At 45.1% G+C, this 21212-nt stretch overlaps 1 pseudogene; it reads left to right on the top strand.

Moving 5' to 3' along the window:
- The window catches only part of LOC129327816 (zinc finger protein 850-like), a 57783-nt pseudogene that overhangs the window by 16421 nt on the left and 20150 nt on the right, over window positions 1–21212 (top strand).

Here is a 21212-nt window from a genome sequence, read left to right as displayed (position 1 = left end):
TGACTCCTCGGAGCTCTGGAGGAGGCACATTTCCCTTAGATGCGGCTGAGATACAAGGTCTGGATTCAGGATCTGTCAGTGAGCAAAACAAGGTGCTCAGCCACCGAACTAGGGCTGTGTTTTTCCTACCAAACCTGAGACCTATTCAAACTGGGCATTGGCTGCTTCCACACACGTTGGATAATCCACTTTCAATACTCTTTAGTGAACATTTGAAACTGCTTTTCCATGTGTGGAACAAAAAATACACTTCTAAAGGATTTCTAAAGTGCATTGAAAGTGCATTATTTAACATGTGTGGAAATGGTCATTGATGGGGTGGGGGGGCAAGAGAGGTGGAGAGATGCTATGTGTGGATTTGGATTTCCACAAACATGCTGCTTCTCCACTGTTTCTAGACATTGTGTGCATTTTGTAGTGCCCACCATCCGGGCAGTCTGAACCCAAGGAAGAGATTTTGGATTTACCATGAAAATTCTTGAAGGGGAAGGTAATAACTGTATGGCGGACAAACGCCTATATTAGGAGACATGATTGGATTTTGAGTTTAAATAACTAAGGGGAGGATTATTCTTATCGTTAGTAATAAGAATAAAGTCAAAGTGGTTACAGGAAACTCATCCGGGGGTCTTTAAAGAACACACAAACTATTTCCCCCAAAAGCTCTCTCTAGCCGGCCCCCTTCCTTCTCTTTCGTGTTCATCCACTCTTTTCAAGCATATCTTTTCTCAACTCTCCACCCTTTCTTGCCCAAGAGCTCCTTGTTTCTTGCAGTGAAACAAAAGCCAGGCTCTCCGACCAAACAGTGCAAAGGAAACACACTCTTTAATCCCTCTGATACAAGACAAGGGAAGTCAGAGCTTCGACCCAGGACTGTTCTGACATATCCTTGCTTTTGAAGGAAAGCATTCAGTCCTCTTAAGGGTGTCCATGCTGGAAAAGCGCAGCGCACAGGGTAGGAGCAACAAACCCGGGAGATCTGGAGAGGTTTCCACCCCATCGCCTTCTGTCTCTCTCCAGGATCTTTCCATTTGGTCCCTTCTGCCTTCAGGTGAAGCTGCACAGAAGAGCCGAGAAGCCTCCTCTTCCAAGTTCCCGAATCCAAGTTGAGGTTGGTAGTCACGGAGAACTACAATTCCCACAAGGCTCTGCGTGGACCAGCGAGGGGAAGCCGCCGTCCTCTATGCATCAAACGGGCATATTTTTCAAGAAAGACAAGGAAATTGGGACGCCATGGAGTTCAACAGGGACTCTCCTCTTCCCCCTTTTCCTTGGCCGGAGGGAGACTTTAGCTTTTGCGCGTCTGCAGAAAAGGCGAGTATGGAATTGCATGAACGGATCTTTGGAGAGAAAAGAGGGCGGAAAAATATGTGTGAATGGGAGAGAGGAAGGGCTGGAGGGAGTGCAGAGAAAGACCCACTTCCCAGGCAAGATTCTGCAGGGGCGCCTGGGATTCCCCCCCCCGAATGGGCTCCCTGCAACCGGCCTGGGTTGATTTTATTCTGAGCAGCTGGCTGGACCACTGCTCTGATCCGGAAGGATCCTGGAAGATGGCTTCTTATCTCGACACAGCCGGCCTGGCCACTTGGATCTATGCTAGGGTAACATCAAGGCTTGACTACTGTAATGCACTATACGTTGGTCTCCCATCTAAGTTAACTAGGAGACTCCAATTGGTGCAAAATGCTGCGGTTTGACTGTTACCAGGAGAGAGCAGGAGCATGAATTTAATTTCAATTTCAATTTGTATGAACATCCATCCTACAGTCACTCCACTGGCTGCCTATCAGTTACTGTGCTCAGTTCAAGATACTGGTTATTGCATGCAAAGCTCTTCACAGCCTTGGTCCGGCATATCTACAGGACCGCCTCCCTCCCTATGTCCCTCCAGGGCGGCTTCGCTCATCTGAACAGGGTCTTCTGCAGGTGCCGGGCTGCACAAGGGCAAAATCAACAGCAGCCCGCACATAGGCTTTCTCCGTGGTGGCCCCTATCCTGTGGAATGACCTGCCTGAGGAGGTCAGGGGAGCCCCCACTCTCCTGGCTTTCAGCAAACGATGCAAATACGAATGATTCAAAAAGGCTTTTTACTCAGATAGGAGGGCTGTATTGTAGGGATGGGGTCACAGATGCTTTGCTAATGAGTTAGGGACAATAGCCATCACCACTATGTTGCCTTACATATTATCTGCTGCTTTAAATACGTACTCCTATGTACCACCGTGCTTTATGTTGTCTAATGTCAGTGCTAGAATTGGTTATGTTCTGTTTCAGCATTTCATCTACTCTGCATTGGATTCTTGCCAATGCTGGGTCTTTGCAAACTTGTATGTATTTGCCCTGTGGCATTATCGAAATGTCCTTGATACTGTATGGAAATGTACTTGATGCTGATTGTGCAAATCTCATACTGTGTAAACTGCCGAGTCTCAGCGAGAAAGGTGGACTATAAATGACATAAATAATAAATAAATAAATAAATAGGCTCTTCTCACTAGCTCTTGCTGCAGCTGTATTTTCAGTGCATACCATTGCTTCCTCTGGAGTGTGATTCCAGTGAGCATCACCCCTCAGAAGAACTCAGAATGGGCAACTGGTCCCAAGGTTTGCTTTGGAAAAGAGGAGGCATTTTCCACCCTCTTTGCCTGTGCTGTCTCCACTTTTCTGGTTTTTTGGGAGTAAAGTGTCACATCCATTGTAAAATAGCAGAGGGATTACCTTGGAGCTTATGTGCATCAGGATGTTGTGATTCCCTTCATCCTGTTATATAAAAGGTAAGCTGTATTCCTGACGACGCACCTCTTAGCATGGTACGCCTCCAGAGGGTGCCGCTGCAGTGGGAAGCCCAGGTGAGGAAGCCCGTGCCTCCAGAGAGTGCACCACGGCGAGAAGCCCAGACGAGGCGGCCCGTCCCTCCCTTCCTCTGGGCATGGAGCAGGTGGCAATGCCCTCTTGCCTGCCCTCCCCTTTCTAGGGCCTATTGTCTTTTTTCCCACAACGGGATTAGTTGCTAGTGTGATCATGATGTGGCAACATTGGCGAGGAACCAGACTCAAACATCAAATTAAGAAAACAGAGAAGGTTTTATACCCTTCAACAGGCAGGATTGCAAGACCAGACACAATCCAATTTTTTTGTAATTGGTTTGATGTATTGCATTCTCTTACTCCATTGGCTGGCCAAAGGGATTCTTCTTTCTTTCTTGAGTGTTCAGGGTTGAGAATAAAGGAACAACGGGGAAATCTTTTCTCCTTTCAGAGATCCCCAGTGTTCTTTCGGGACGTAGCTGTGTTCTTCTCGGAGGAGGAATGGGCTCTGCTGGATCCAGGCCAAAGAAAACTCTACTGGGAAGTCATGGAGCAAAATTACCACACTGTGACCTCCCTCGGTAAGGATCTTTTCCTTTATATTGTGAAAAGGGAAGAGAAGCAAGGAGATGGCATCTTTCTTTGACCCGCTCTGATTTCAGGACACCCTTTCATTTGCCACAGAGGAAAAATTGGGTGTCCCAGACCTGGGGAATCTACAGCCCCTGAAAATGAATGCATTAGATACATTCATGCTGTAAAAGGAAATCTGTTGCTGAAGAGGGCCCTATTCAGGAGAAATGGACAATACACAGGCTCACTCTAGCAAATCCCTGCACCTTCTGTTTCCGTCTCTGGACTTTCTGTGTTTGGATTCTGCAGCAGAGTCCTGAGTATTTGAAGCTGTGACCCTTAGGGGTCAACCACTCCAACCACACTGGCATTGATAGTTCAGGGAAGTGGCTAATCCCCCTTTGTTTTGTATAAAAGGGGATATTTGTCACCATCTCTGTCTGTGCTGCCTCCTGGCTTCTCATGAGTAAACCTTTGCGTGCATTAAAAACAGCAGAGGGAGGTTCCGGAGATAAGCCAGGATGTCCCAGTTCTCTTTGCTTTTGGCACTGCTACTTCAGGACCATCCTAAGGCTTGTGGCAAATTTTCAAATCACTATCTTTGTTTTCTGATGAGCTGTGGCTGCTCCAAAAAGAGACAGATGGACGGATTGGACCCCACCCACTCCGCTCACCAACTGCATAGGTGGCTGCAGTAGCGGAATTGTTTTATAAAGGCTCTGCCCCCGCACCCTCCATGGGTTAACCCCCCAAATGGTGTTTAGCAGGGCTTTTTTTCTGGGAAAAGAGGTGGTGGAACTCAGTGGGTTGCCCTTGGAGAAAATGGTCACATGGCTGGTGGCCCCGCCCCCTGATCTCCAGACAGAGGGGAGTTGAGATTGCCTTCCGTGCCGCTCAGCGGCACGGAAGGCAATCTCAACTCCCCTCTGTCTGGAGATCAGGGGGCGGGGCCACCAGCCATGTGACCATTTCCAAGAGGTTCCGGAACTCCGTTCCCCCGCGTTCCCCCTGAAAAAAAGCCCTGGTGTTTAGTCATATTTTTCTCTTACAGCAGTAAGTATTTTCAGTACAACTCTTCCCTCTAGCTCTTCCTTTGCTGCTTCCTCTAGATTATGATTCCAATTTGCATAATGCTCAAGAAGACCGCTTAATTTACAGGTCTGTCCTGGCCCAGGTTAACTCTAGGCCCCCACTTTTTCCGATTTCCATTTATTATAGAGAGGAGCCCACCCCTTCTTGCTCCGTTTCCCATCCTCATGCTTTGCTCAATTGCAATATTATTGGACTAGAAATGTGCCCACTCTGGATACTTAAGAATTGTTTGAATACTATATGGGCAGCTCTGCCTAGGCTTGCCACCCTCCAGTTGGGACCTGGAGATTTCCCAGAATTACAACTGAACTTCATACAGAGTTGAGTTCTCCTAGAGAAAATGGCCCCTTTGGAGTGTGGACTGCCTGGCATTATGCCCTGCTGATGTCCCTCCCCTCTTCCAAACCCCACCCTCCTTAGGTGTCCCCCTCAAACCTCCAGCAATTTCCCAATGCTCTGCCTCCCAAAAGGAATTGCAGCAATACTGGATGAAGCGACAGCATCAGAGATAATCCTTTCCCAGACAGCTCTGGATGCAATTAGATGCATAACTAATACCATACGCCTTCCGTGCAGGGACACAAAGTGTCTTACATTGTTCTTTCCTTCACTTTATCCTCACAACAACCCTGTGAAGTAGGTTAGGCTGGGAATGTGCTCATGGCCCAAGATGAACCAGCAACTTTCAATGGCAAACTGGGGATTTAAACCTGGACCCTCTAGATCCTAATCAGACACTCTACCCACTAAACTTTGATACCTCAGGGACGTTCTTAAACCCCCTTTGTTTTGTAAAGAAGAAGATATTTTCCACACTCCCTTGTTTTTTTGCTTCCTTTCTCCTCTATGGTGAAACAAAGTGGCTTACATTGTTCTCTTCCCCTCCATTTCATCCATACAACAATTTTGTGAGGTGGTCCTGGCTGACAGTATGCAACTGGTCCAAAGCCCGCAGTACACGGATTCAATCTCAAATCTTGATCCCAGTCCGAAATTCTAGCCACTTCCCCACACAGACTTTTACAATTGTGGTTAAACCCCTTGTGTTTTTCCTCAGAGGGGATATTTTCCACCCTCCCAATCTCTGTTGCTTCCACTTCCCTGGCTTCTTGTACGTAAACGTTTGCTTTCTTGCAAATTGGAAATGGATGTTGTAGATCTAATCTGTACCCAAATGGTCCAATTCCCTTCATTTTTGGCACTGCACATCCCACCATCATCCTGAGGCAAGTGGCCAATTTAGAGATGCCTGTATTTATTTTTTGATGAATTATGCCTTCTGCCATCAATCATAGCTTCCGATGCAAAAAGCAGAGCTGGAGCGCAAGCTCTCTGGGGATTGCGTGGTGCAGGGTGTTCCAATTCCTTTCATGTGCAGCTGAGCTTCTGGGGGGGCACCTCATTTTCCCCATATGCCCTGCCCCACACTATTTCCTCTTTCCTTTCTCCAGATACCCTTCCATAACCTCACTTTTTTCCCTTCTCTCCTTCCCACCCCCCCAACCAACATATTTTAAGTGTCCCTCAACATGCAGCTATATTTATTTTGTATTTACTGTATTTATACTCCACCTTTCTCCCAAATAGGTCCCGAAACCAACTTAGACATTTCTCCTCTCCTCCATTTTTTCCCTGTGAGGTAGGTTTGGCAGAGTGAGTGTGAACCAGTGAGCTTCCCTGGCAAAGTGGAGATCTGAACTGGGTCTTCCAGATCCCAGTCTCAAACTAACTGCTTCACACTGGATTTTTTTGGTGTGGCTGCTGCTGAACAATAGCAAGCAATCAGTTCTGGGTGAGACATGCAACACATGCGGTCTCAAGTCACCCAGTGGTTGCTGTGGGAACCAATAGAGTCCTCCCTCAAAGACCAAACCAGCTGTGGAAAGGGCTGTGCCCCATCACTGGGTTCTGCCTGACAGAAACCAAGGCATGAAGGCTGGCAATGCTCTGTGGTTGCCTAGCAACTGCAACTGAAGACATTTCTTTCTTATAGTCCCAGCACTATTACCGTTATTTTGGGGTATTTTAACTCCTCCCCCCCCCCACCGTGTATTTCTGCTTTGTATTCAGCTTCTTCTGCAAACTGGGGTTTCTATCAGGCATGTAAACAGACCTGTCTTGTCTGTCCATGGCTCCAGTCTCTGGATTTAACTCTTTCCATAGGTTTTTTTATTTCATGTAAACAAAAACTATCCATAAAATTCAAGATTTTTTTTAAAAAAAGTATTTCTTTTCCCATTCTGTCTCTGTGTGCATCCTAAATCAATTAAAAAACACACTCGCCTTAGGAACAATTTTCTGCAGAAGGACAAAACATCCCTTTTGTTATCTCTTTCTCCCTTTCCATGACAACCCAGCACATAGTTAGATATTGCTGAAGTTTTTCCAGCCCCCTGTACTCTCACTGTAGAAAATACCCTTCACTACTGACTGTACTTGCTCACTAGTATTTTGTTCCTTTTCATTCTGATTGACTCTTTTCTCTCTTTTCCAATAGCAGATAGCAGAGAGATGACAAGTGAGAAGGAACCAGGAAGGGTGATGGTGGAAAGAGAGGAAGATCTGCATGTGGAAACGAAATCTGGAGATGAATTGGTACCAAAGAGACAATGCAGATGGGAAATGGAAGCAAAGCAGAGGCAGAGGAAGGAATTGGTTGCCTCTCAGAGCAGGAAGATTCAGGAGGCCCCAGCCCAAGGTGAAATGCAGATGAGAAAGAGAAAGCAGAATGGTCCCGTAAGTGATAAAAGGTTCAGCTGCAAATTCAGTCTAAAAAAATATCACAATGTTACACCATGCCAAAAAAGATATAAATGTTCGGAATGTGGAAAGAGCTTCTCTAAGAGTGGCCACCTAACTACGCATCAAATGATTCATACAGGGGAGAAGCCACATAAATGCTTGGAGTGTGGAAAAAGCTTTTCTCAGAATGGCAGCCTAACTAGACATCGAAGGAGTCACACAGGGGAGAAGCCATATAAATGCTTGGAGTGTGGAAAGAGATTTTCTTACAATGGTGGCCTAACTGCACATCAAAGGATTCACACAGGGGAGAAGCCATATAAATGCTTGGAGTGTGGAAAGAGTTTTACTCGGAATGGCCACCTAACTGCGCATCAAAGGATTCACACAGGGGAGAAGCCATATAAATGCTTGAAGTGTGGAAAGAGTTTTTCTCAGAATGGCCACCTAACTGCTCATCAAAGGAGTCACACAGGGGAGAAGCTCTATAAATGCTTGGAGTGTGAAAAGAGCTTCTCTCACAGTGGCCACCTAACAGAGCATCTAAGGATTCATAGAGGAGAAAAGCCATATACATGCTTGGAATGTGGAAAGAGCTTTTCTCGGAATGGCAATCTAACTAAACATGAAAGGATTCACACAGGGGAAAAGCCGTATACATGCTTGGAATGTGGAAAGAGCTTTTCTCAGAACAGCAATCTAACTCTGCACGAAAGGACTCACACAAGGGAGAAGCCATATAAATGCTTGCAGTGTGGAAATAGCTTCTTTTGGAATGGCGAACTGACTGTGCATCAAATGATTCACACAGGGAAGAAGCCGTATAAATGCTTGGAGTGTGGAAAGAGCTTTTCTGAGACTCGTGCCCTAAGACGACATCAAAGGATTCACACAGGAGTGAAACCACATAAATGCTTGGAGTGTGGAAAGAGCTTCTCTTGGAGTGGGGAACTAACCAGACATCACAGGATTCACACAGGGGAGAAGCCATATAAATGCTTGGAGTGTGGAAAGAGTTTCTCTCAGAATAGCTCCCTAAGTGTGCATCGAAGGATTCACACAGGTGAAAAACCATATAGATTCTTGGAGTATTGAAAGAGCTTCTCTGAATCTTGTCCTATAACTGAACATCAAAGGATTCATTAAGAGAAAAAACTGTATGAATGCTTGAAGAGAAGAGCCAGGGAGGTGGGGCAAGGAAACACTTTTAAAGTCAGCTTCCTGTGAAGGCTGCAGAGGAACTGTAGGGAGAGGCAGCTGGACTGCGCTCTCATCCCCAGGACAGGAGAAGGAACAAGATTGTACAACAGCTGTCCCTCGCATCTGAGGCCAGAAGATGCCCGCCCCGGGAGCTAGCAAGATAGCAGACCATCAGAGAGGAAGCGCCAGTGAGGGACGAGCCTCACAACCAGGCAATCCCCTAAGCCCCCCTACCCCTCACCATGCAAGAAAGCATTTTACAAACCAACCCTGTTTACATCTCACTGTGAATGCAGATACAACCTGCCTGTAAATGTGTAATAATAACATAATAATATTTGATTTATATACCACCCTTCAGGACAACGTAACGCCCACTCAGAGCAGTTTACAAAATGTGTTGTTATTATCCCCACCACAAGAAACACCCTGTGAGGTGGGTGGGGCTGAGAGAGCTCCTAGAAGCTGTGACTGACCCAAGGTCACCCAGCTGGCTTCAAGTGGAGAAATCAAACCCAGCTCTCCAGATTAGAGTCCGGCGCTCTTAACCAATACACCAAACTGGCTGTGTAAAGGCATAGGGACTATATAGCACTGTGAACTCTGCTGTAAGGATGATCCTGCTGTGTAGTTTTTGTGATGTATTATATGTCTGGTTTAGAATTGCTTAAGCTGTATTTCAAAATTGTTTCAGCTCTGTATTGGATTTCTGCTTGTTTTCAAATCTTTCCACGTTTGCAAAGGTATATCCTATTACATTGTTTTCGAATGTCCATGTTGTTATTGATCCAGAGGAGTTAGCCATGTTAGTCTGTAGTTGCAAAATAGTAGAGTCCAGTCGCACCTTTAAAACAAACCAATTTATTTGTAGCATAAGCTTTCAAGAACCACAGCTCATGCATCTGACAAAGAGAGCTGTGGTTCTCGAAAGCTTATGCTACAAATAAGTTGGTTAGTCTTAAAGGTGCTACTGGACTCTTTACCATGTTGTTATTGTATTAACTTAGACTGTGTAGTCTGCCTTGAGTGTCAGTGAAAAAGGCCAACTTTAAATAAATGTAAATAAATAAATGTGTCCACCCATTTGTATGAAACAGTAAGCCTAGGTTCACTTCACAAATGAAACTGGAGACCAGTATTTGTGCAGGTTCACTCACATATTCTGCTCTACATACTTTGAATGTCACATGGGAATTTCTTCACCCAAGTAATGTGTAACATCATGTATGTAACATGAGAAGTAGTCTCAGAACAACAGCCTTGTTAGGAAGTGTAGGCTGTGAGAGAGCAATCCGGATTACTTGTATTTTCAGGGAGGGAGAAAAGCTCCTAGGCATAGTTTTATAACCCTCCACCGTACACAGTCCCCTTAATCCATTATAATTTTAAAACAATAACCACAATTGCTTAGCTTTTCTTCCTAGGGAAGATGTTATATTCCAGCTCTCTGGCTTTGAAAAGAGGGATTGAGAACTGGTGCCGTTTCGATGTCTCCCCCCACCCAGCAATGCTTAGCTAAGATGGAAACAGAAGTCACATTTGAGAAAATTCCTGGAAACCCATTCCTATTGCCAAAGGAGGAAAAGGTGAGAGCACCACAGCCCATGCTACACACATCTCCCAGCACTGTCCAGCCACAGAAGCAAACAGACCCAGAGTCCTGCCTCCATGCTCACTTGGCTTGGAACTTCTGGCTGTGTGTTCCCACCAATTTCCCCGGCCCAGCTTTCCCAGGCATTTTATCACCAGGTTCAGCCTTCATGGGGGGGGGGGGGGCAGCCCACCTCAGAAAAGCAGTCAGCATTGGGGAGGATGGATGGGTTGCGAAAGCTGCTTTGGTTGAGACAGGCTGTATTTGAGAAGGGGGTAAGAGAAATAAAAGATGGCTGGAAGTGGGCTCTCTCTAAGCGGCAGTTGGCTGTAGGGAGGTGGAGAGCCCTGAGCTGCAGCAGAGGGTAACGCTGGAGCCATCTTGTCTCTGTTGCCTGGATTCTGCCACCTGCATTGCAGCCCAGGCGCCTGGCTGTGTAGGCACGTTGGGCTCCCCTTCAACCCTCGTCTTGTGCTAGCCTAACAGACTGGCTGTTGCTCCCCTTTCTGCCCTCTTGATCCTTACTTAGAAAATTTAAGTAGAAATGCTTGGACTGTAGAAAGTTTTTCTCAGAAAGCCCACCTAGATTTACACTGAAGGATTCACAGAAGGAAGAAGCCATATCTCCTCAGCTTCTGAATGGGAGGGAAGGCGGATCTTCCCTCTCCTTTCTATCTGGTAAAGGTAGCTTTGGATCACAAAAGCTTATACCCAGGAACATTTTATTGGTCTTTAAGGTGCTACTGGCCTTGAATTTTGTCTTATTGCTTCAACACAGCTACCCGCCTGAAACTCTTTACAACCTGTGTATGCTTCATAGCCATGTGAGAGCGTAACAAGAAGTCAATGCTGTTCCTAACAAGGTAGCTCATTCATTTTCTTGCTCTAGGTCAACACTTTTGTTAAATAGAACAGTTCTTAGTTAGCTGGAGAAGTTTATTACAAGCATTAATAAGAAGTCACTACCAGCATGTCCTAGAATCTATTATTTTTATGCATCTTCTATATAAAGGAAAGGCTCTGTCCATCTGTGGCAGACATAAAGCCTCAGAAAATAACAGCAGGTGCCACAAAATTGCAGTGGCAGACACAAATGGAATTGAAGATTCTAGACCAGGCAGTCCCCAGTAACCCCGTGTCCCTCATCATTGGAGAAAGCATTTTACATACCAGCTCTGTTTGTCTTACTGTGAATGGAGGCACAACCTGCCTATAAATGTGTAAAGAGATAGGATCTATAGACTTCAACACTATGGACTCTCTACTGTAAGTATGATCCTGCTGTGTAGTTTTTGTGCTGTATTATGTGTTTGTTCTAGAATGGCTGTGTCAGCCTTCTTTCAGCTCTGTACTGCATATCTGTTTGCTTTTGAATATTTTTAGATATCCGTTTCTATACCGTTTCATTATTTATTAAATGTTCCTGCTGTTGATGGTAATGATTTAGGCTATGTAATCCACCTTGAGTGTCGGTGAGAAAAGTGAACTGTAAATAACATAAATAATAAATAAATACTTATACTGGTTTGTAAGAAAGTGGCCATGTGGTTTCACTTTACAAATGAACCCAGGGACCAGTACATGGGCAACTTTAATCACGTGATCTGCTCTACATGCATTGAATGTAATATGAGAATTACTCGCCCAAGTAATGTTTAATTATTCTCAGAACAATAGCCCTTTTGGGAAGTGTAGACTGAGAGAGAGCAATGCCAATGACTCATCTTTTGGTGGACGGAGAAAAGTTCCTAGTAGAGACATGCACTGGAAAAAAAATCCAGCTGATTTGAGTTTGGGGTACCAAACTGGGGGGAAAAAATTCAGCATTGTTCAAACGCTGAATTCATTCTCCGGTTTGGCTCGGCAATACAGAATAAATTCGGTAAAATTCAGCCATTATTTTCAATGGGAAACGTGATTTAGGGTTTTCCAGGGGCCTGGGAAGCATTTTTTGATACAATTATACCAAATTTGCCAGGAACCTACTCTTACCTGTCCCCAAATCCCCAAGTTTCATGATTGGACTTAAAGGGGCCATTTTATGCCCCCCCCAAGAAGGTGTCCCGGCCATATCCAATTTCCATTATTCCCTATGGGGAAAGCTATGGGGACTATATGGGGGGGGGTGGCATTTTGCAAAAAAAACCCATCTACAAAATGTTCAGGGGACATACCCCTGGCTGTCCTCTAAAGGTCCCCAAAGTTTCATGAAGATTGTGGGGGCATTTTAAGCTCCCCAAAGAAGTTGCCCCAGCCACTTTTAAACTCCATTATTCCCGATGGGGGAAACTAAGGGAGGTATCTGGGGGAGATATCTAGAGGGCTGGGATGACATTTGGCAAGCAAAATCCACCAACTTTTCAGGAGTCCTACTCCTAACTGTCCTCTAAACACCCCCTAAGTTCCAAGGAGATTGCACCTTGGGGGGCATTTTATTCCCCCCCCCAAGAAGGTGCCCCCAGCTACCCCTGTTGTTTCTATTGTGGGGAAAAGGTTACTCCAATTGCAGAAACACCTGGATCATGGCTTCCATGGCCACAGGCACACTCCCCATTACAATCTACACACCAGACAGCCCACCAGAACCGAAATGAAGCCCCCCCAAAACCCAGTAGTCTCCAAGCAATTGGGTTTTATTTAATGAATCCTTTCTGAAAAATAAAATGTGGTTTTAAAAAACATTTACAAAATGTCTACAGTTAAATATATAGTACTCTTACATTCAATCTTACAATAGCCAAACACAATGAAATATAAAGTTCACAATATTGTTAGTGACAATTAGCCTTTAAATTGTAAATTCCAACCTTGATAGAATGTGCACTCCATCTTAAACTTCAGCGTCAGCTAACAGGTAGCCCAACGTAGCTCCTTGTTTCAGATTTTATCAAAACCACAATTTCCTCAAAAGACAAGTATTTATAAGGCACAACAATACCAAATTAATTATATTTTGAGAACATATTAGCCATTCATCCATTTTCCTCAGGAACAGAGTCCTCCAATACTCTCCTCTGGCAACAATAACCACCAATATTGTTGCCAGAGGAGAGTATACCACCAATAAGGGGCAAATGGCTTTAGGGTGGTAGGGACTGGAGCCCAGAGCTGCAGCAGAAGGCAATGCTGCAGCCATGTTGTCTTTGTTCTTTTGGCCCATGTCCCTTTAGCCGTCAGTGGCTGCCCTCACCCAATGCCGTCTGCCCTGCAGCTGCTGCCTGAACTCTGCCACCTGCATTTTGATCCAGGCTGGGGGCAGCCCTTCAACCCACGTCGTTTGCTAGTAGCACAGACTGGCCGTTCTTCCCCATGCTGCCCCCTTGACCCTTACTTAGGAAATTTAAGTAGAAAATTGATGTATTCCCTGGACAGGAAGGACAAGTACCAGACAGGCCAGTACAGAACAGGACACTTGTCATCCCGCATGCCAACACTTCCTTTGCTGAGGGGAAGAAAATCAGGCTCCTTCTGTCACACTGCAGTTGAAATAATCTCTTACTGTACTTCTCATGAGGGATGTTTTTCTTTCTTTCTTTCTTTCTTTCTTTCTTTCTTTCTTTCTTTCTTTCTTTCTTTCTTTCTTTCTTTCTTTCTTTCTTTCTTTCTTTCTTTTGCTTGTGACAAACAGCTTTGAGAAACAAGGCCTGAAATGGGGAATATCATAAAGGAATTGGATGCTTCCAAGAATGTTTGTGTGCCCAGGAGTTTTGTGAGGGGAAAATAATGTGTGTTCTATCTATCTAAAAGCTCTTTGTTCCAAGATGAGTTAAAAATAAGTACCAAGTTTAGTAAAAGTTGCAATGCTAGAAGGACTGCAGGAGAGAAAGTGAAATTTTAGGGCGGAGGAGTGGATTTTTCAAAGGACTTGACCAAAAATGTGGGAAGGCCCTTCTTTTACCCAGGGTCAGGGAAGCAAGAGCGTTCTGGGGGGGGGAGGAAGTTCAAGCTGGAGGAGGACAAAGTTCACCTCAACCATGTCCCAAATTACCACCTGACTGGTGTTCTCTGTTTCCCCTGTGGAAGACGCCTCTGTGAACTTCCACTAACCAAAGTCTGGGTCACCATATCCAGAGGTCATCCCACGTTACGGTCTAGCAAAAAGCTCTTTTGGATATGCGTTTTATTGGGGTGTGCCCCCCTCATAATAGTAACATACAATATGAGATTTCATAATCTCAACAAAAGAATTACCAAAGACCTGCAATCATTACACCTAAACTTCTTGTGCCATGTGAGGGTTTGGTGGATTTAATCTCAAATCTCTCTCCACCAAATCACTATGACATACTTCTCACTCAGCGCTGGGATGATCTCTCTCCAGAAGAGAGCTCTTGGCTCCCATTGAAACATTTTCCATAGCATAAACTCTTGAAGTTTTCCTTCCCACCAGCCTCCAAAAGGGGACTGGACAGAATTACAACAGACCTCTAGTCCTCAGAGATCAGTTCCCCTGGAGAAAATAACTACTTGGGAGAGTGGGCTGTATGACATTATACCCCACTGAGGTCCCACCCAGGTTGGGAAATTCCTGGAGATTTGGGGGTAGTTCCCAGGGAAAGACTCTATGGTTTACCATCAAGTCAACCCTCCAAAGCAGTCATTTTGTCCAGGGAAATGATCTCTGTAGTATGGAGATGAGTTGAGATCTACAAACCCCACCCATCTGGAGGTCAGCCTCCCTATGTAGAGGTCAGCTCCAAAGCTCACATCAAGAGAGCTGTTCCAAGCCAGCATGAATCCTCTTGTGTCTCCTCAGGCTGTCTTTGTGCATGAAACTTTTCTCACACTCTGAGCACTTGTGTACTTTCTCTGTGCTGTGGCACTTCTGGTGTCTCACAAGGAGTGATGGTTTTTGGAACATTTTCCCACACTTCAGACACGTGTGGGATCGCTGCTTCCCACGGGCTGCTTTTTGCCGACTCTTTGACCTCTCCCCTGTATGGATCTTCACATGTGTTTCGAAAGACGACTTCCACATGAAGCTTTCCCCACAGTGGGTACATTTGTAGGGTTTCTCTCCTGAGTGGAGGCGCTGATGCCTTCTGAGGTGCCACTTGTCATTGAAAGCTTTTCTGCACTTCAAGCACTTATGGGTCTTCTCATGTGTAGAAATTCTTTGAAGGTATATGGAGGATGTGTGAGGCATGTTCTGTAAAACTGGGACTGATTTCTCTCTCTTATGGTTCTTTCTATGCCTTTCAAGAGATGAGATCCACCGGAAAACTTCCCCACAGTCCGAACATTTATAGGGTCTCAGTGGATCCACTGAGGGGATACATTGATGTCCCTTTTGCTCACATTCATTCCAGAATCTTTCCCCACACTTTGAGCATCTGTAGTTTTTTCCCTGCGTACAAGGGCTTTGGGGCACAGGCTGGGCTGCTTTTCCTCCAGTGTGGGTCTTCCTGTGTCTATAGAAGGAAGAATGCCACATGAACCTTTCTCCACAGTCTTCGCATTTATAGGGTCTCTCTCCAGTGTGAAGGCGCTGATGTCTTTTCAAGCGTGACTTGGTGACAAATTTTTTCCCACATGCCAAGCAAAGGTAGGACTTCTCTCCAGAAAACCCACAACGATGAGCATCAAGGTCCGATGTGCTACTGAAACTTTCCCCACACTCACAACATATGCACGTCATCCTCTTTTCTCCTTGCAATTTCTCAATAGGAGGAACGGCCAGTGTCTCTTCTGCATGAACCCTTCTGTGCTTATCAAGCGAGGTGATCCAAGGAAAGCTTTCCCCGCAATCTGAGCATTCATAGGGTTTTTGTCCAGTGTGGAGGCGCTGATGTCTTCTGAGGCTTGACTTGTCAGAGAAAGCTTTCGCACATTCTAAGCACGTATGTGGCTTCTTGCCTGTGTGAGTCTTCTCATGTCTTCTGAGGGACCTGGAGCAAATGAAACTTTTTCCACAGCGGGAGCATCTGTATGGTCTCTCCCCGGTATGGATTCTCTTATGCCGGAGGAGTTGGGAATTATAACCGAAGCTCTTCCCGCACTCAAAGCACGTGTTTCTACTCTGATCCTCGCTGAGTCCCCACTGGAGTGCAACTCCATTGGTTTTCCTGTTGACCTTTTCACAAGTTACAGATTTACCCACTTCCTCTCTTGGGTGGGTTAGCTGCTTCCTTTCTAGCGTGTGTTGATTCTCTAGGGTTTCCCCTGTCTTACAATGCTGGGGCCTGTTGTTGGTTTGTTCCTGAGATATCCCTTGTGACTCTATCTGTTGAGGCATTTCTTGTGGTTGTTCTTTCTCTTTGTTATCACCCACATTCCTATGATCTGTTGAGGTAATGGGAGAATTGACCCATTAGGAGTTGCCTTGACCAAAGAAATAGCCTGGATAGTTAGGTAGAATAGCGGGGAGACAGCCTGCTCTGTATAAACTCTGCACTTAAAAAAAAATCATTGTTCTGCATGAAAACCCAAGTACCAAGATAGATAAACACACACATACACAAAGAGAGAAACACATATACTATGTATCAATTCGTGTACTTTGTGTAAGTTCATTCTGCTATTTAGATGGAGGAACAGAGAATCAGCAAAGCAATGCTCCTTAACTCCAGAAATCCTGACCTCTCAGATGATCACAGAGCTCAGCTGCTGAGATTTCCCCCTCCTTATTACAGAAAATAATTAAAATTCTGCAGGCTCCAGTATAACTCTCCATAAAGTCATTTGTATTATTTTATTTTACCTCATTTATATCCCACCTTTCTCCACAATGATGACCTAAATTGGCTCACACTCTCCCTTCCCTTCTCTTTATTCTCACAACAACCCTGTGAGGGTGGTTACGCTCCAGGTGTGCGGCTGATAGGGTTGTCAGTTCTCCCTTAACCTCCCAGCGGGAGGGAGGGACCTGGCATTCACCTTTTGGGAAGTCTTTGCACAATGACATCACTTCCGGGGTGGTGCAATGACATCACTTTCGGGAAGTGAAGTCATTGTGCAGAGGCAATAGTTTTCTATAGTCTTCCTTGATAAGGAATGGCCAGGTGGATAAGACAAGAATTCCTTCCAGACAGAATCCTGTTCTTAACAGTGGCTATCTCTCCACCCCAACAAATGTCATCAGAAATTTCCTTTTTCTCCAAGCTAACCCCATCCGTTACTGTACACCTGGCCCAACTGCAAATCAGAAATCAGCCTAGAAGCATTGGAGGGGTATGTGTGTCTCCAAACCCTTAATCAGAGGGTCCCAAAAACATTGCTACCCCCAAATCTTGGTGGTGGTAGGGAATGATCTCTCCAAATCTCCAGGAGACCCAGCCTCCAGGAATTTCTCAAGCTGGAATTTGCAATTCCTATTCCTTTTGCCAGCAACAAGAAGCCAGCAGACAGCAGCAAGCATGGTTGTCCTCGCCCGCTCCCCCGCCCCATGCTGCCAGAGAAATCAAGAAAATTGCAAAAGATTTGCCTGGGAGCTAGTATCCAATTCGGTGAAGACCTTTTAAAATAATACAAATATTCCACAAAGTACAAATCAGCTTGGCAGCCTTGCGTTTTTACTGATTAACATCTCAGGTTGGAGACAGCAAATTACTCCGAGAGGATGCAATTCCTCCAGACCAAGGACTCTTACCCAAAGGAGGGGAGTTTTGCAGCTGCATAGGTTCCCTGGGCGGCTTTAGTTGCTTCGGCATGGCAAACAAGGGAATGCACTCATCCTCCTGCGCGTTCTCCACTGGGGTCTCTGCCACCTACAAAAAGCAGTAGAAGCAGTTATTTATTGACAAATTTAATCTTGCCCACCCTCCTTTAAGTAGGTTGCCAGCCTCCCAGAATTACAACTGGTCTCCAGGCCACAGAGATCCGTTCACCTGGAGAAAATGGCTACTTGGGGGGTTGACTCTATGGAATTATGCCATGCCAAGATCTTTTCCCTCCCCAAATCCCACTTTCTCCAGGTTTCAACCCCCAGATCTCCAGGAATTTCCCAACTTGGAGCTGGCAACCCTACCTTTAAGGGAGCTCCAAGTATATGGCTATTGCCTCTGTTTTGTACTGACTATAACCTTGTGTGGTAAGGTAGGCTGAGAGAGAGAGAGAGAGCAAGAGCAACTGGTCCATCCAGGGAGCTTTGGGGCCTAGTGGGGTGTTCAGCCTGGGCCTCTCCCTACACTTAGAGCCAAGCTACAAGTGACGCCTGACACAGGTTGGACACTTGTCAGCTTCCCTCAAGTTTTAATGGGAAATGTAGGCATTCTGGTCTTGCAGCATGGCTCTCCAACAGCTCTCCAATGGACTTTTCAACTGTCACTTGTCCAACATTCCACAAAGTTGCCTACATTTCCCATCAAAACTTGAGGGAAGCTGACAAGTGTCCAACCTGTGTCAGGCGTCACTTGTAGCTTGGCTCTTAGTTTAACAGGTTAATGCTAGGCAATGTCTTATATAAGTGCTGATTTTATTAATGTATACCAACCCCACCCTCACACTCAGAGCTTTATACTGGGAATAGCTACCAGCCAATGTCCGTTACGACACTGCTAAAAGTACTACACACTTCACAACTCTCTGTGACTTATTTTGCACCACCTTCAGCATTCAATTCAAGGCAGAAAAATAAGTGCCTAGCTCTGAAGTCATACGCTTAGGGTGGCCAAATCCTGGTTGGGAAATTCCTGGAGATTTAGAGGTGAAGCCTGCGAAGGATGGGTTTTGGGGAGGGAAAAGAGAGTGTGTATGTGTGTGCGCATGTGCACAGCAGGCATGTGATGAAGTGGTGCCAACCTGATCTCCAGATGTCAGAGAGCAGTTCTCCTGGAGAAAATGGTTACTTTGGAGCAGGGTTTTTTTCTGGGAAAAGAGGTGGTGGAACTCAGTGGGTTGCCCTTGGAGAAAAGGGTCACATGGCTGGTGGCCCCGCCCCCTGATCTCCAGACAGAGGGGAGTTGAGATTAGGGCAATCTCAACTCCCCTCTGTCTGGAGATCAGGGGGTGGGGCCACCAGCCATGTGACCATTTTCAAGAGGTTCCGGAACTCCGTTCCCCGCGTTCCCCCTGAAAAAAAGCCCTGCTTTGGAGGGTGGAATCAATGGCATTATATGCCTCTGAGGTCCATCAGCATAGATTTAAATAGATTGGATGTGCGTGTGATTGAAAAGATTCCTGGATGTTATTGATGGTTGTTATTTTTTTGCTATTAGGATATAGTCTATCGCTCTCATGTATGTCTTGCTGTAATGGAAGTTTGGGAGATCTTCATGGGCTGATGCAATTCTGATTCAGGTGCTGCTGCTGACCTTTTTACAGGAGAGAGAGAGAGAGGGGGGGGGATGGGTATGCAAAATGATTGTACATTATCTGCTGTGGGCACAGTCCATGTTTTGGATGAGAGTTCCTGACCTGACCTAAGGAGGTGAATATCCCAGAATTTTTTTATTTGGTTATGTAGTCTTTTTTGGTTGATTATTGAATTTGCACTTCCTTTCATGTGTATTTCAGACTCATGGGCAAATGTTAATACTATCATTTCTAAGAGAACTATTTTTGTTCTTCATTTTTTTAAAATTATTTATTAGTGCAAAACAACCCCCCCTCCAAATAATGTTGGTTATTTTTGTTCCCCATGAAAATATATACATAATAATTATAAAAATAGTCCAGCCCCTTTTTAGGTCCGCTTTGTGCTTGGCCAGGCACATTGTATTATAACTATTTAATACAATGTGCATTAATATTATGTGCATTAAACAAGATTGACCAGGACTGAGGAAGTCCTTAGGCTGAAATGTTTTTGGTCCTGGACACAAACAGTACAAAAATTGTACAAAAATCACTATCAATCCAATCCTAAAGGCTTAGACTGCTGTAAAACCTAAGAAGAGTTCCCCAGTCTAAGCCCTTAGGATTGCACTTGATAGTGATTTTTGTACAATAGTACCTCTATATTTGAATATATATAATATATTCAAATATATATATAAATATATTATATACCTCTATATAATATATAATGTTATGGAACTAATATGTGGAACCTTGCTACTATTGTTTTAATCACATAATTTTATTGTTTAGGATTTGATTTAAATATTATACTAGTTGTTTATTAATTTGCATAATGTTTTGAGCATTCATTTCATTTTTTTCCTGGTAACCTTATGTGATATAGAGTCCACCCTCCAAAGTTGCTATTTTCTCAAGGGTGCAGATCTCTGTTGTCTGGAAATCAGTAGTAATTCTGGGCATACTGCAGACCCCACCTGGGGGTTGGCAACCGCACACAATAGAATTTTTTAAAAGCCTCAGTAAACGTAAGCACCACCCTGACCTGGATAACCCAGGTGAGCCTGATCTCATCAGATCACAGAAACTAAGCAGAGTAATTGGATGGGAGACTGCCAACGAAGCCCAGGGTTGCAGAGGCAGGCCATGGCAAACCATCTCTGTTAGTCTCTTGCCATGAAAACCCCACCAGGGGTCACCATAAGTCAGCTATGATTTGAGGGCGCTCTGCCACCAAATGTAAGTACCAAGAATGATCTTGTCTCAAATTCATGCACTTTGCCTTACACTTAACAAAACTTTTCTCCTCAGTTTTCCCTGTTGAATTACTGCCTGACAGATTGTCTCTTTTGTCTGGTCACCCTGAGGTAGTTATCCCCCAGTCTTTCCAGACCCATCTTTTACCCCACGTCTTCACATGGTCTTGCTTTCCTCCAGCTGAAGTCCATCCTTAAAGCCCACCTTTTTCATACACAACCTGCTCCCCCCTCACCAGTCTTCAACCCCAAAGCCTCAGTAAACTACCCTTCCCGTGCAAGTTCATTCATTACCTCCTGATCCTTTTCTTTCCTCAGTATGATGAGTTCTGAGTGCTTGGCTTGAAGTACCTGTTACAACAACCCTGTAGGGTAGGTCTGTGTTAGTCCCATATTGCCAAAGTGGCTGGAAGCCGGGAGGGCAGAGAGCACTTGCCTAAGAGGCTACTTTGTGAGTCTGGGACATGTGAGACATTCTTTTAGCTGCCAAGAGATACTCTATGCATAACCCATGACTTGTGCATGGCTATAAAGGGTATATCTGGAACGAGAATAGCAGCTCAGCCAACCCAACAAATGGGTCTTTTCCTCCACCAGGGCAGAGAAAAGGTTGGTCAAGGAAGAAAGAGGCTCAGATATTTGCAGGCCACAGAAGTGCGACACTGGGGATGTGGCCGTCCTGGAATCATAGATTTCCATTCATAAAACAATTGA

Source organism: Eublepharis macularius, chromosome 4, assembly GCF_028583425.1.
Source record: "Eublepharis macularius isolate TG4126 chromosome 4, MPM_Emac_v1.0, whole genome shotgun sequence".
Lineage (NCBI taxonomy): Eukaryota > Metazoa > Chordata > Lepidosauria > Squamata > Eublepharidae > Eublepharis > Eublepharis macularius.
Note: the sequence above shows the minus strand (reverse complement) of the source record. Positions and strands in the feature narration are given on the sequence as shown.